At 33.1% G+C, this 16,744-nt stretch overlaps 1 long non-coding RNA gene across 1 annotated transcript in view; it reads right to left on the reverse strand.

Annotated features, from left to right (window-relative positions):
• Nucleotides 1-4,022: 4,022 nt before the first annotated feature.
• Nucleotides 4,023-16,744, reverse strand: part of LOC113598702 (uncharacterized) — a 39,760-nt gene continuing 27,038 nt past the window's right edge. The window contains exons 2-4 of the long non-coding RNA XR_008298369.1: nucleotides 8,821-8,931; nucleotides 5,825-5,870; nucleotides 4,023-4,513 (exon numbers count right to left, since the gene is read on the reverse strand). This is a non-coding gene — a long non-coding RNA (uncharacterized LOC113598702). The remainder of the gene's footprint in view (nucleotides 4,514-5,824; nucleotides 5,871-8,820; nucleotides 8,932-16,744) is intronic.

The following is a 16,744-nucleotide window of genomic DNA, read 5'->3' on the forward strand; positions in this document are numbered from 1 at the left end:
TCATTAATTAATGTCTGCATATAATTATATGTAAAGGTTAATGGAAGAACTAACTTAAAAATTTAGAAGTTCATTTTATAAAATTATTATTTAAAAATATGTATCTCTTCTACCAATAAAATAATTTTTAAACCTATAATTATTTACATAATTTTTTATGTAGCAAATTTTAGTTCTCTTTCTTAGTTCCTGGATAATAAAAATATTCTCCTTGGATTTCTTATTTTGGTTTATCTTACTGTTATGTGAGGAACACCGTTGATTAATATTGTGAAAGATATTTCTTTTTTGTAGTTTCTGACCACTAAAATATTTGAGGACTTCTTTTTCTTACTTTTTTTTAGAGAGCACAGGAGAGAGAGAAAATCTTACGCAGGCTCCACACTCAGTGCAGAGCCAGACACAGGGCTAGAATCCACAACCCTGGATCATGACCTGAGCCTAAATCAAGAGTCTCACACTTAACTGACTGAGCCACCCAGGCACCCCTCCTGCTTTACAAATGGAAACTTATGTGTAAATAAATTTCTTGTTTCAGAAATGTTTTCTCTATATAAAAGTTGCATCATTTTCTTCTGATATTTATTCTACAGATGGAAAATAAGAAAGTGATTATCTTAATTATTTTTTTCAATATGTGTGCTTGTAGGATAATTTCTGTAGAATTTTAATTTCAAAATTGTGTCGCTGTGTATAGAACTATGGGTTTCCTTTAATTCATTCCATGAATAGTTTACTCCACCTTCTCTGGCCAGTTTTAAACACATCTAAGTTATTATCTTTTCTATTATCATCTGTCTCCTACTTTAAAATCCATAGCCTTGTTCCTCTGAATCCTAGATAAAGGTTTTGCATTTTTTCCCCACATCAGTGGTTTGCCTTTGTTCATTGTCAACTCTGAAATCATACTTTGTACTGTTGATTTTAATTATCTCAGTACATTTTAAGTGGCAATGAACGGAGATGAAAAGAGGCTTGCGTTATTTTAGTCTGGACTTTTACTCTGTTTTCATGTGTGTGGTAAACCGATTTTATTTTTGAGCACATTTCTTTCTCTTTTTTTTTTCAATGTTTTATTTATTTTTTAGAAAGAGAGAGACATGGAATGGGAGTGGTGGGAGGGGCAGACAGGGAGACAGAATCTGAAGCAGGCTCCAGGTTCTGAGCAGTCAGCACAGAGCCCCATCCTGGGTTGGAACTCACAAACCGTGAGATCTTGACCTGAGCGGAAGTTAGACAAGACTGAGTCACCAGGTGCCTCTAGCACATTTCTATTAAAATTGTAGTTTATGTTGATTTCTCTCAAGGTCTGATTATAAGCTGTTTAATAGATACAAAAATAATAATAACAAGAACAACAATGCATGCCACTGTTGTTGTAAAGTTTTTAAGATGTTTCCACAGCACCGAGTGGAGATCGCTGCTGATGCTGAGAGTATAGGGACAGTAGAATAAACTGTGTGGCTTGTCTCTGTTTCCCCCCTTTCCTCCCACTGAGTGGCTACTCTAAGTTCACTGGAGAGTCTGAGGTCCTCTGAGATACATTTCCAGTAGGAACCTACACAAGGGTAATGTCGGTTCCTGGGCATTTTGTTCTTGTACTATTTGTAGTGCTGGCGCCTAGATTTCTGAGGCGCGTGGGATGTACACGTGAACTTGGAATCTCCTTTTTATTCTGCCTATTATGAAACTGACCTGACTACTTAAACACTACTGTGTTGAATGCATATGTTTGTTCCCTCACATAATGAAGGGATCAGATCACCTAAAAATTCAAAACTGAAAATTTATGTTTTGTAATCAGAGATATATGTATTATGAACTGTTTTATCTCAATATTACTCAGTTGCTGGCTTAGATTGCATTGAAAGTCTAAAATTTTATAATATGCCTCACACTTGAGTAAATACAAAAAAGCCTTTGAAAATAAAAATATATCCTAATGATACCTTAGGCACACCAAAATCTAATTTGAGATCTTTGTCAAGTTGACCTTTCATTCAGAACAAATTATTTAACTTCCAGTTACTTCAACTGCAAAAAAAAAAAAAAAGAAAAAGAAAAAAGAATTGTCTATATTAAATAACTAAGAATAATTGTGATAGATGGTGAGTAACTGTACATTAAAAGACTAAGTAGTCAGCCCGTGTGGGAAATTTACAGCATACAATTTGCATATTGGGTAAGGACCTCCCTTACAAACAAGAACCTTCCTTGTCTGTAAAACATTTAGCTCAGGAAGTGCTAAGTGATGATAATTGGGCTATGATTTTCTCTGCTATGCCAATATCATATTACTTTCAAAAGGAGTTAAGAAGGTTATTAAGATTTCTTAATTAAAGTCTTTCCAGGAACAATAAAGTTACCTTAACATAAAATCCACCCACAGAAAGAAAGTGGCATATTTTTACTTTCACCTATTATGTCAAACCTGCATGAGATCTTTTATATGTGTGATGCATTATAGGAAACCTTTATCCCTCTGCCTTCAGAAGTCCCTGGTTGATGAAAGAACCCTTGAGCTCCCATTCAAATAAGAAACTTAATTTGTGACTCTATTTTTTGAAGACAGGGCAAATGTAGGCTGTAGTAGCTTCTAATAATATAATTTTAGAAGTATAATTCATAAGTTTTTGTGAATAGCATAGGAAATTTTCACAGGAAATCCAACTTCTTGCTGCTTGCTTGTAGAAATGCTCTGTTTTTTGTTCAGAAGTAGTTACATTCTGGAACAAGGATTCATGAGAGAAATATTTGAAAAGAAGACTATATGTGATATTCTTTATAACATTCGATTTAAATCCTTAGATTTATGGGTTTATGGAATTTGAAGAAAAACTGTATGTTTTTTAAAAATATATATTTATTTTTGAGAGAGACAGATACAGCATCAGTGGGGGAGGGGCAGAGAGAGGAAGAGAGAGAGAATCCCAAGCAGGCTCCACACTGTCTGGACAGAGCCCGATGCGGGGCTCGAGCTCAGGAACCATGAGATCATGACCTGAGTTGAAACCAAGAGTTGGTTGCTTAACTGACTGAGCCACCTAGGTACTCCAAATATACCATGTCTTTTAAAAAGTGACCTTAACATTTGTCCTATAAGTTTTTGGTGGAAAAGGGAGAAATTTATAGTAGGGATAAATAAAAATAAATTGATTTCGTAATTGGGAAATCAGGAGCAAATAAATATGTTAATACATTCAGAAACTATTTCTTGAATCATATAGATTATACACAAAACTCAGCTTTCTAAGCAAAATATGACTGTATATGTAGGAAAGATATGGTTGGCAATAATCAATATTCATAGCTGAAAGATAGAACCTTATTTTTCTCCTGCATTGTTCTAAAGTCAGAGTTTCAAAAGGAGACATGGGCCAGATATTTCATTATAGGCTAGATTTCATTCATTTTGAGGCATCAACCTCTGCTATGGGAATTTCCTCAGAAACTGAGGAAACACTATTGTTCTCCCATAGAATATACAAATTTTTAAAGTTAAATATGAAGAAAGAAGTGTATGGATCAAGGATCTAGTGAAGTAAATCCTAACATGATCATTCTTGCCTTTGTCTACCTTCTACTTAAGCCATATAAAATTTGTTAGAAGTTTTAAAATGAGAGCTAAAATTCAGGATGAACTGAACCAGCTCCCTCCTAAATTCACAGAACTACACATAAGAATATGAGACAAAGGAATTTTTTTTCTAATGCTTGAGTGTATGAGAATTTCTACAGTTGCACATTAACTTGAAGAAGAAATCTACAGTGTTATGAAATTCACTGAAATATAATACAGGGAATATTGTGACAGTGTGCAAATCACTAGTCAACTCCTTTTTTTTTTGTCTCGTATTTGTTCATCCATTTTTACTTTTGCTTTTTTCTTCAATTTCTCTCTGTTAACACGCTTTTGACAGTATTAGAACTCCTAACTAAATTGGCTTAAAATAAGTCATTGTAATGGTTAATTTTATGTCTCAACTTGGCTGGGCTACAGTTCCCAATTCTTTAATCAAACACCAGTGTAGATGTTATGGCAAAAGTGTTTTTTAAAATGTGGTTAACATTCAAATAAGTAGACTTCTTACCTTCAATAATGTGGGTGTGCCTCATCCAATCAGTTGAAGGCTTTATTATTATTTTTTTTTAATATTTATTTGGAAGGGTTGGGGCAGAGAGAGAGGGAGACACAGAATCTTAAGCAGGCTCCAAGTCTCTGAGCTGTCAAGCACACAGCCTGACACATAGCTTGAACTCACAAGCTGTGAGATCATGACCTGAACTGAAGTCAGACAATTAACCAACTGAGCCACCCAGGCAGGCCCCTTCAGTTGAAGGCTTTAAAAGAAAAGAGTGGAGTCTCCAGGAGAGTAAGGAATTCTGCTTCCACACTGCCTTTGGCTTCAAGACCAGAGCATCAACTTACCTAGCTGATCTGTATAGCAGATTTAGAACTTCCCAGCCACCATAACGGCATGAGCCAATCCTTAAAATAATTCGCACCTAAGTGCTAGAGGAAAAAAAATATACAGCTTTGGGAGACTCTTCTCAATCTCATAGTAGTAGAATGGTTTCTTTTTGGTAACTGAAAACATGATTTATATCCTAGAATAAACCTCAAATATTAAGGATAGGAGTTCCATTTCTACAAATAACTTTATCAGTTAATGTCTTTTTTTTTCTTTTGGGTAATTGTAAATGTCTACTCCTATAACTACTACTTTTTACAAGAATGAAAGGAACAAGTAAAAGATCATTAAACATTAAGATTAAGTGGGTTCACTTCAAACTTAATCAAGAAGAACACCAGTCAAAGTCATTAGGGTCTTATCTAATAATATTTTTCAGGACTGAAGCAGCTTTGTAAAAGCAATCTACTTCTGTTGACAGTCTTAATTTTTCTTTCAAATATGTTATTTAATTTTAATAGCTAATTTCTTCACTTGGTATCAGGGAAGCTAGTTGGGAAGAGCTACATTTTCTTTAGCAGTGAAGTATATTTCCTTTCAAGGAAAGAGATATCTCAATCAAAAAATATGCTGCAGGGAGAGAGAGAGATCTTACAAAGAAAAAAAAAAGTAATACTATTGCACAGTAAGCATAGACCGCATATGTTGCTACCCTCAAGGTTTAGCTACTGAACCTTGAAAGTTTCAAATTTTTATTCAGTATAAAGCAACATAGTTTTCTAAACTGCACAGATTCATAAAATGCCCTAAAAGATTTAAATTTTAAGCTCCAATTTTATTATTAATACTTATTTCATCTTATTTGGGATAAAGTTTAAGATTTTACCTATTTTTGCAAAGATCACTCTTCTTTAGTGCTCCAATAACTGTCTAGGTAATTGTAACACAAGTTTAAATATAATACTAAAGAACTCTTTTTTTTTAATGTTTATTTATTTTTGAGAGAGAGAGAGACAGAGCATGAGTGGGGGAGGAACAGAGAGAGAGGGAGACACGGAATCCAAAGCAGGCTCCAGGCTCTGAGCTGTCAGCACAGAGCCCGACAAGGGGCTCAAACCCATAAACCGGGATATCATGACCTGAGCCAAAGTCAGACGCTTAACTGACTGAGCCACCCAGGTGCCCCAATACTAAAGAATTCTTAAAGCATATAATTTCTAATTGATTAAAAATAAAATTATATATATATTCATACAAAAAAGACATGAATTAGATATGAATTCAGAAAAATATGAATTAGATATGTCATATAGAATTGCATTAAAATGAATGAGCATTTTTAAAAGAAAGTTTGTGTATAAAATGTCTATTTTTACCTACTATATATGAAATAATGAAAAAGATGCTCTTACCAAGTAACTTCATGTGCAAAGTCATGCATTAGTCACTGTGAGAGGGCTAAAATATAATAAAAAAGAATAGTGATGAAGAATCTATATTCTGAAGAAAATTAGAACTTTAGTTATAAAATCAAGGTATAAATATATTAAATAAAATATGTAAATAACATGTATAAAATACAAAAATTTAAAAAGCTGATAGAAATGAAGTATAATGTTCATTATGAGTTCAATCAAATATTGAGAAGTAATTGTAAACTGGGGTATCCAATAAGGGCTTGAAGGCAGAGGAAACTTTTGAACAGACAATAATGTAAATGAAATTAATATATTTAAATATGCAAACATAGTTGCACTGGAAATACTATAAACATTTATATACAAACCAAAGGCTTGGAAATATTAATAATGAATATAAATATCAATTTCCCTAATATATAAATATATTTGTAAGTAAAATATGAGTCAAATGAAAATGACAAAAGGATGCATTAAGGATTCACAGACACAGGTGTAAGATTTCTAACAACAGTTGAAAGCATGCACAATGTTACTAGTAACTGACAAAATATTTGTTGAAAATATCAGTAAAATACTTATAAACTCTCAAAGTAGATATATTTTTAAGTTATAATAATAAAGTTGTTGAAAATGTGGTGAGGTATTAATTCTAAAACATTAATCTTTGGATTATGAATTGATTTTTTAATATAAATAATTTGCCATTATGTTTTAAGAACTTCAAAAGGGTGGAAAGCTTTTAGTGCAATAGTTTCACCTATAGTAATATATCCAAAGAACAAAATCTAGCACAAAAAATGATGGATGAGGAACCCATTGCTATATTTCATCTAACACAAAATTGAAAAAAAGGCTAAATATTCAATGGTCTGGATATTGTTAAAATAAAAATTATTTCATTCACATGAGGCAATGTAACTAGATCAGTAGAAATGAATTAAAAATATTAACAATATTTTGTTGTAATGTTATATGAATACTTAATAAAATAAAACTACTATAATCTTACTTTGCTAAAAACAATTATGTATAATTGTTTTCAATTTTATATATAGAAATAGATAAATATATATTATATATCAATATATTTATATGCATTACAATCCTTTAGTTAATATTTTCTAAAATATTAACAAATTAATAAATAATATCACATTTTTCATTTGAATTGAATATATGTAAAAATTGAATCTATGTAAAATAAATAGAAACAAAATAATATGAAGTGACAAGATCCCATTAAGATAATTGAAACAATAATGGCAATACAAAGAAAAATAATGAATCAAAGTTCTAAATATATGTCATGTTTTTGTAATCTTAAAATAATATATCCTGAAGATACTGGCAACCAAGGAAAACTAGAAATATGAATTTTCCAGGTATATTATTTTTAAGGGGGAAATATTTTTCCCCCAAATGTTAAGAGAATCTATGGCGTTGATTTCTCTGTAAAGGATGTTTTGCAATATCCTCAGGAGCAAGTACAAAAAATAAAAATTGGGTTTATGTGGTCATTTATTGAATCACTTGTCATGAACATTCGTGGGTATACAATTAAACCATATTTCTGTGAAAGCATATTTCCTTGGAGTTAAAAGGATATAGTCACATTACACAGGTTTCATGATATATATTGAAGACAGAGTGATTATAGAGATCTTAAAAGACTGATCATCACAGTGGCTATTGGACAACTGTCTCAAATATCAATGTTTAAATGGATATTTAATTACAGATGGAGCAGGAATTTAACAACTCATGTCTTTACCCAATACTATAAAATATTTATTGTTTTGAGTCCTGAAGAGATATGCTCTTTATAACATATCCTCAGGTTATGACATGTAGTGTCCAAATTGAACCGTTTTCTAAATGGAGGCTTTCCCAACCTCATAGAGAGAAGCTGAAAAAGATGTCTATGACATAAAATACTTGTAGGTGCGAATTAGCATTCTGCATGTTGAATCATTGAACCTTAATGTTTCATGTGGAATACTGATTTTAAGAGTTTTTTTTTATTTTTTAAAAAAATTATTAATGTTTATTTATTTTTGAAAGAGACACAGAGCATGAGTGGGGGAAGGGCAGAGAGAGAAGGAGACATAGAATCTGAAGCAGACTCCAGGCTCTGAGCTGTCAGCACAGAGCCTGATGCAGGGCTCAAACACATGAACTGTGAGATCATGACCTGACCTGAAGTTGGAAGCTTAACTGACTGAGCCACCAAGGAACCGCAAGAGTTTTTTAAATTGAGACTTGGCAAAGGGGAATTTTAAATGACACTACAAACAACTAAATAAATCAATATTTTGAATAGATGCCATTAATATTATCAGTCAGAATCCCACATAATAATTGATTAAAAATACCTATTTTTATTTGTGTATCTGTTTTAAGGGTAAGAGGAGGCATACTATGTAAAAGTATATTAAATTATCATTAGGAGAAGGAAGTCCCAGCCACACACAATAAATTACAGTTATAGTTGGAAATACATCACCAATACCTTTATTAATGTTAACATCTATCTTCCTTGAGGTATTTTTATATGGACTGATAGATATTTTTTCATCTATATCTCTCATGAATCAAAAATTTATAATCAATGAATATATGACTTGAGAAATTTAAAATTTTTATTTTTAAATTTATATAAATAATTATGACAACAAAAATAAAATAACATAAAATAAAATCACATAAAATATGACAATGATCAATGGCATATGGTTGAGCTACTTATTGTGAAATTGAGTAAGAAAGGGCTATAATTTAGTGAGAAGAAAGCTGGCCTAGTGATGATAGAAGATATAATATTTAAGAAAAATAAAACAGGAACACAATTATAGAAAATTTAATTAAAGGTTGAGTATGAAAAATCCAGGGCCCAATTTAAGTAGTTGCACTGAAACCACTTAACAAGCAAATCCAAATGTGGATTGCATCAAGCAATGGAGATGTTTATTTCTTGCTCACATACTCACAGTATGGTGTGGATATGAAGGTTGGTGGGTAGCTTCCTTGCAGGTACTGAGTCAATGAGGTAGGCTATGTTGTTATACAATCCTTTGGAGTCTGGTTACATCCACATGCACCTAATAGAAAGGGAAGAGATTTTGGAGAAAGAAGACCTGTTTATTAAATGTGTAGTCCACAAATGGCACATATTACTTCTCCACTAGAGCCATTGTCATAAAAATAATTGCAGAGTGGATGGGAAACTCAGTGTGCTTATAATCTCAGAAAGAAGGGGAAAATAGACTTCAATGAACATCTAGCAGTCTTCATCATAAGCCAGTGTGAACCACATGTGTGGATCATCTTAAAAATTAAAAATTATCACAACTCTGTAAGGTAATTTGGGGAAGTATTATCATATATATTTTGCAGCTGAGGAAATTTTGAGGCCTTTATAGAATTTTCCCATTTTTCACCTTCTTGTCACAAAACATTATCTCAATTTCTAGAGGAAATTAGACCTGATCAACATAAGAAACATATCACTGTCATTAGCATAAAGTAATTTTGTCAGGTAATTAATCCAAGTATGGCTTTGCATTCCTATTTTGCTGTATTTCCCTGTTTATGAAGTTCTGCCTCTACAGCCTGTCTTGGACAAAAGGCACAAATTCTTAGAACCTGGCCTGTTTTTCCAGCCTCCCAAAAATATATGAAATACTTTCTCTTGAATTCCAACCCAGAATAAAACCTTGCTATCTACTAAGATTACCTTTAAAAAGCCTGTTTGTCTGCTTTGATAGTCTAGTATTTCATCCCCCATAATTTTACATTTCAGGAATCTGTCAGCTTGTTACTTATCAATATGCCACACTCAACTATTGACAGATTTATCAACACCAGCTGCCAACTCCCACCCTGACAAAATTCAGACACTGAATTCTGTTGGCACCTGACTTTCTTCCAACACTATGGCTGGGTCTACCTTCTCACTGATTTCACTACCTTAGGTCATGAATCTATTTCTAGGTCCCCGAGCCATGTTCTTTTATCTGGCTTCCTTTGGTACTTAAATATTAACCGTGTCAAAAGATAGGGCAGAAATTTAATTTACCCACACACATCAACAGTCTAATTTAAATCCAGAACACCCATGCACATAAGATCAATTGATCCTTGACAAGTGTGCCAAGAACACACAAGGAGAAAAGATAGTCTTTACAAATGTGCTGGGAAAACTAGGTATCCACATGTCAAGAGATAAAAAAGAAAGAAGAAAGAAAGAAAGAAAGAAAGAAAGAAAGAAAGAAAGAAAGAAAGAAAGAAAGAGAGAAAGGAAGGAAGAAAGGAAGGGAAAGAAGGAAAGAAGGAAGGAAAGAAGGAAGGAATTTAACCTCTACTTTACACCATATACAAAAATCAACTCAAAATGGATTAAAGACATAAACATAAGATCTGAAATTGTAAAAGTCCTAGAAGAAAGCTTAAGTGAAATGCTTCTTGACATTGGTCATGCCAATGATTTCTTGGATATGATACTAAGAGTACAGGCAACAAAAACAAAAATAGAGATGTAGGACTATTATCAAAGTAAAAAGCTTCTGTACATCAAAGGAAATAGTCAACAGAATGAAAAGGCAACTACAGAATGGGAGAAAATATTTGCAAATCAGATCTCTGATAAGAGGTTAATAGCCAATATATGTAAGAAACTTATACAACAATGTGGGGGGAAAAAGCCACTTGAAACTGGGCAAAGGACTTGAACAGACATTTTTCTTACGACATACCAATGAGCAACAAGTATATGAAAAGATACGCACATCATTAATTATCAGAAAAATGCAAATTAAAACTTCAGTGAAATATCAACACATTTGTTAGGATGGCTATTCAAAAAAATGACAAGTGTTGGCAAAGACGTGAAGAAATTCAAATCCTTGTCCCTTATACACTCTTGGTGGGAATGCAAAGTGGCACAGCAGGTATAGAAAGCAGCATGAAGATTCTTTGAAAATTTAAAAATAGAGCTTTCATATGACCCAGCAATCTGACTTCTAAGTGTTTATCAAAAGGAAATAAGATCATTATCTCAAAGAGATATCTATACTCTAATATTCACTACAGCATTTTTCACAATAGCCAAAATATGGAAACAACCCAACTGTCATCTACACATGAGAAAGTAAGGAAGATGTGATTTCATATATATAACTGGGTGGTGTTGAGTATGCCTATTACCTTGATTTTGGTGATGGTATCATGGGTGTTTTATATGTTCAAACTCATCAAATTGTATATATTACATACATACAAGTTCTTTATATATCAATTATACATTATTAAAATAATAGATGATAGATAGATAGATAGATAGATAGAATCCAGAATACATTTTACCACACTATAATAACTTCAAATGAATAACAATGGAAATCATAGATGACTCTGTGATTTTCACTTCTCCCTTAAAACAAATAATATCACTTCAGAGAGACAAGAAAATGAGTTTGTAATTTCTGGATTGTCATTTAAATTGAAATTTTTGTCTATTTTAAAATTCTTATTCCACTATAGTTTTTAAATTTTCATAGACATATGTAGAGTGTATCAAATTCTTGAGTCTTGAGCTTTAAACTGATCAGAATATAACATAGAATGTCCACATACATTCAGATGGTCTTTGATATTTTCATATCCTTGAAGGGCATGATACTGAGACCTAGTTTGAAATTGCTTCATACAGGGTTTTGAACAGTATGTACACTAAATATGATGCAACTCCTTGGTGGCTTCTCAGTACATGTGTTTCCTGCCAATATGGAACCAAATGAAGTGGTACATAAATGTACAGCTATTTAACTCAAGATTATTATATACGTTAAATATGCTCATGAGACTGGCATCCAGGACTAACCACCATGCTGCTACATAACTTTCCATAACCACAGGCAACTGTATGTGGTATACTTCAACCAATATAGAGAACTAGCTGATCTTAAATTGGCGAGAAAGATCTGTTAGGCATTTCCAGGGTAGCATTAACCTATGCAATGATGTGAGAAATACTACCTCGTTTTCAATGTATTTCCTGTCCCAGATATATTTATCAAAGAATTTAACAAGGGTGTTTCTACACTATATGGAAGATGTTTTTAATGGCTGAATAAAATTAAAAGTCTGATCGAAATTTAGAGAGCAGTCCGTATTCAGAGAGAATTCCTCTGTGCATCTTCTGCAATATCAGAAATTGTCGTGACCATTTTTGATGCAGACGTGTTGCTGTGTGAGACACTCCCATCTTTTTTTACTTTCAGCTTCCCTATCAAAGATTGTGGCTCTTCTGTATGCCCCTTTCACTTGTCCTTCCAGTTGCTACATACAGTTACTACTTAATAAAAACTAAGACATAAGACTGTGACAAATGCGACATTATGGTATAGCTACAAAAATTAATGTTTTAGATATAATATTTTCAGGAGGATTGGGAAATCACAGCTATTTATGCAAGGGGGAAGAAGATAATCTTTTCTAGAGAGGTGAACACTCATAGAAAAATTAAAAATAATAATGCGAAAAAATGTATGGTCATAATCTTTTACTCTTCTAGTCTTCAGCCATGATATTTAAGATTGAACCCAGATAATCATGTATCAAACAAGTCACATAGAAAATAAATACATTTATAATATAAAAATAGTACATAGAATATGTGATTCTATTAGGTGTTATGAGGAGGGTGGAATTTATGTTGTGTTCTGAGAGAGTGGAAACTAATCAAAAGGTCAGATACTTGAGTGTAAATTTAAAATTTCTTGAGCTATTCCGAAAAACATCCAGAGTAAAGAAAAGGATCATTTTATTAATATTATAAGCCCCAACCCCATAAAAGAAGACTGCAAGTACAGACCTTTAAGTCTCATTTGTAATACAGTAATTTGTTTAACTTCCACATTTTAGATAGGCCATTCATTTTTCATGCCCCCTGATCATCTAAGCACATGTAGTCTTCAGATAATTTTCTCTTAGTAAGAATGTTATTAACAGGAGAAATAAGATCCTAACTGTCGCTGACAGAGAATTCAAGTGACAAACACATTGAATTACGTGACTATTTTGTGTGACTTTTAAGATTGAAGTGACTAGAATACCCTCACCAAGAGTACTGTGAAGATTAACTATAATATTGTAGAATTGAATGGACTCTGCTGAGGTGGAAATAACTCTTTAACATAAACCTATAAATCCAATGCAAAGCTGTGATAAAGAATTACTAGAAATACTAAATTTTAAATTTCATACAAACATTTGCCTCATACAAAGTATCCAAAGTGAAAAGTTTTTATACAGACTTAAGACATAGCAGTAGAGTTTAAAGTAAATAAGGCTAGCAACCACCAATGATTGTAATGTTTCAGGAAATACACTAGGGTTAAGGAATATTCTGAATGAGAAAGAAATAACCAAGGTCACCTGGGTGCTCAGTTGGTTGAGTGTCTGACTTTGGCTCAGGTCATGATCTCATGGTTCACGAGTTCTAGGCCCTCATCAGGCTCTGTGCTGACAGCTGGGAGCCTGGAACCTCTCTTGCTGTCCCTCCCCCGCTCATGTTCTGCCTCTCTCTCTCTCTCTCTCAAAAATAAATAAACATTAAAAAAAAAAAAGAAATAACCATGAACATGACTTATGGCACAATTCTAAAAGTATGACATTGAATAAGGAAAAGTACAGTAAATGTAAGAGTAAGGTAAGAAAAAGTAAAGAAGAAAAAACACATGATGGCTATTAGATTCTTCCTACACTTATATTATGAGACAATTTGATATCAGTAAAAAATCAATTGAATATGTCTCTCTTACCTACCGACTAACCAGAAGCAGGAGAAAATATTTTATTGTTAGCCTCATATTTTCTTATTAACAATCTATTTAAAAACTGTATGATCTTAACCAGCAAACACTGAAGAAAACATTTTGTGTTTTTCATCAGGTTTTGTTTCTTATCACTTGCAAACTAAAGTCAACAGAGTAGAACAAAAAATTTTAAAATATTTATTTTCATAGTTTAAAAATGTGTAATAGCCAGGTGATAGCATGGAAAATGGTGTAATGTGTGTGCTTTCAGATGTTATCAATTAGAGGTTTCATTAATAGTTCCCTGAATCACTTAGCACCATAACACTGGGAGCACATTGCCATACCACTTTGGCAGCTTTGATCAGCTTTGTCACTACACACAACTAATAGTTTTTATATTGATTCATGCATTAATCAGAGCCATTTTAATTTAAGAATTAGCATACCCAAACTGTTCTGATTTATAGTGCTAATGTCCTAGCAAAGACTGAATTAACATTTTACTGCTGTTAACCAGAGGTGATGTCTCATAAAAAATTAGAAAATCTTGCCCAAATTTCACATTCCAAGCTGCTTAAATTTCAAGATAGCTCAGCGATACCTATAGATGAGAGGAGTAAGCACATCTTCTTCTTTTCCTGCTGACAAAATTAAATGCCAGATTTCAAATGTCTAATGAAAGTTTTGATTTTTATAACTTATAGATTATAAATGTATAAACTGTTATAAACTATACTTTATAAATAGCTTATAAATGTATTTTAAAGATGAGCAAATGTAAAGAACTGAATATTAATATTATATTCCTAATCTTCATCCAGTATTACTGATTTATTTTATGTAACAGGTAAAGTTCATTTTAAATATTTTCTAATTTCATTACTGAAAGATGATAATTGGCTGAAAAAGAAAGTAGAACTTTGTTCATCACTGTGAGTGTAATTTGGTAAACTTTTTTCTTAGCAACTTTCCTCAGGCAGTGGTTATGCATTAATGTTCATCCCAGAGAAATTCTGGTTCCCATCCCTTAGGGGTTTACACAGCAAATGTCACATTTTCCATGTGCAGATAAATTCATAAATCAATGTGTACAGCTCATATTGCCTGAATCTTTATAGCAAATTTTAATCAGCTAAACATACACATTTTGCCACACTTCATCCACTGCTATGAAAGACCAGAATATAGCAGATGTAGCTGCATGACGAAGAAACATTGCAATTAATGTCAGGCAGAGTCTGGATAAAATATCTTCTGAAAATGTGACTAAAATTCTCTTTCAATGATTCAATCATATATTCACTGTGTAAAACAGAGTGAGAAGAAATTTTGATCTTCATATCAGAACAGTTTCAGCTGTAATAAAGAGATATTTTGTCATTTCCACAAAGTTGAGTTGCCTTAGAAACTTGAGAGGAGATATCTATAGGCCATAAGGATGGAGGAAAAGGACGGAGAAAGAATAGAGTGGGCTTTGTCTTGTCTTGTGACTTTAAGTGCATATATCTGGTTGTGCCTTTTGAGTAGGAGAAATAGTTGAGACAATATCAGGATGTTAAATAAGACAGAATAAGATTGCTGACAAGGTATCTTAGGAGAGAGATATGAGGCTGAACATCCAGAGTGGGCACAAAGTATAAGGCACCAACACTGAGTCTGTATGACACTCTTCACGGGGGGATGGAGGGTCAACATGTCCCTTCGTGACAGGATGTTGGCAGGCTTATTTTACATAATGGTTTCCATCTTGGAAGGGGCAGAGTTTACACTCAACGTAATATATAAACAGGACATAAATTTGCTTTTCCTGCCTCACTGCATATGCTGACATCACCATTTGCAGATCTACAGAATGTCTGAGTCTTCACCACACAATATTGCTGCTGACTAGAGTACATACAGTAAAACCTTGGTTTGCAAGCATAATTCGTTCCTGAAGCATGCTTGTAATCCAAAGCACTTGTATATCAAAACGAATATCCCCATAAGAAATAATGGAAACCCAGATGATTCATTCCACAACCCCAAAATATTAATATAAAATGATTATAATACTGTAATATAATACAAAATAATAAAGAAAATACAAGATACAAAGAAAAATAAACAAATTAACCTGGCATTTACCTTTGAAAACCTTCGTGGCTGGTGAGAGGGAGGCAAGAGAGTAGAGGGTAAAAGTGTAGGACAACTTTCACTATCATTAATGGATATTGACTACAGTGTAGTATTAATAAACTCTTGTCCTATACTGTATTTAATGTAACTGGCAATAAGGCAGTAGAGGAAAGGGTCTATATCTGCAGGCAGCCTAACCCAGAATGAAGCAAAGCATTCCTAAGCTTACTCTTGTATGGAAAAGCAAAGGAGTGGCCTTAGGTGCTTTGAAGTCACAAAAAATACACTAGTGCCAGTTGTGAGCACCTTCTAACATTATGAAAAATCACTGATTTCTGCCAAACACTGCAGCCTGACACTGAGCATCCGAGCATGGGAGACAATCACCCACAATCCCACAGTGAGAAAGACAGAGAGAGAGAGAGGAACCATTAGCTCAGTTGTGATCATGTGACATTCAGAGTCACGTACTACTTGGATTGCAAGACATTTCTCATTCATCAAGTTAACATTTATTAGAAATGTTTGCTCATCTGCACAAGCAGAAAAGTTACTTGCAATCCAAGGTTTTACTGTATTTTATATGAAAAAAAGTACATCTATAGGCTCATACTCAAGGTATTCAGTCATCTTACCATGTGCTCTTTAATGCATGCAGCTTGACAGAAAGATAAGGCAGAATGGTGAAGGCTCAACTGCAGAATGTGCTAGGAAAAAACATCTTACAAGGCTGAAGCACTGTGCTATAGGATACATTTTATGCCTTAAACCACTGGTCAGTATGTGATGGCATTTCCCACATACGCAGATTGCCCAGATCCAGGAACCAAAAGACAGAAGTAAAAGTGACCCTCTTCATAATTATAAATAATAATAATAATAATAATAATAAATATAAAGTTTTTTTCCTCATAATTCTGGGATGCCTAAGAGATAAATGCTTCTACCAAAGCAAAGAGTTGATTCTAATGAGTTA

Source organism: Acinonyx jubatus, chromosome B2 (assembly GCF_027475565.1).
Source record: "Acinonyx jubatus isolate Ajub_Pintada_27869175 chromosome B2, VMU_Ajub_asm_v1.0, whole genome shotgun sequence".
Taxonomy (NCBI): domain Eukaryota; kingdom Metazoa; phylum Chordata; class Mammalia; order Carnivora; family Felidae; genus Acinonyx; species Acinonyx jubatus.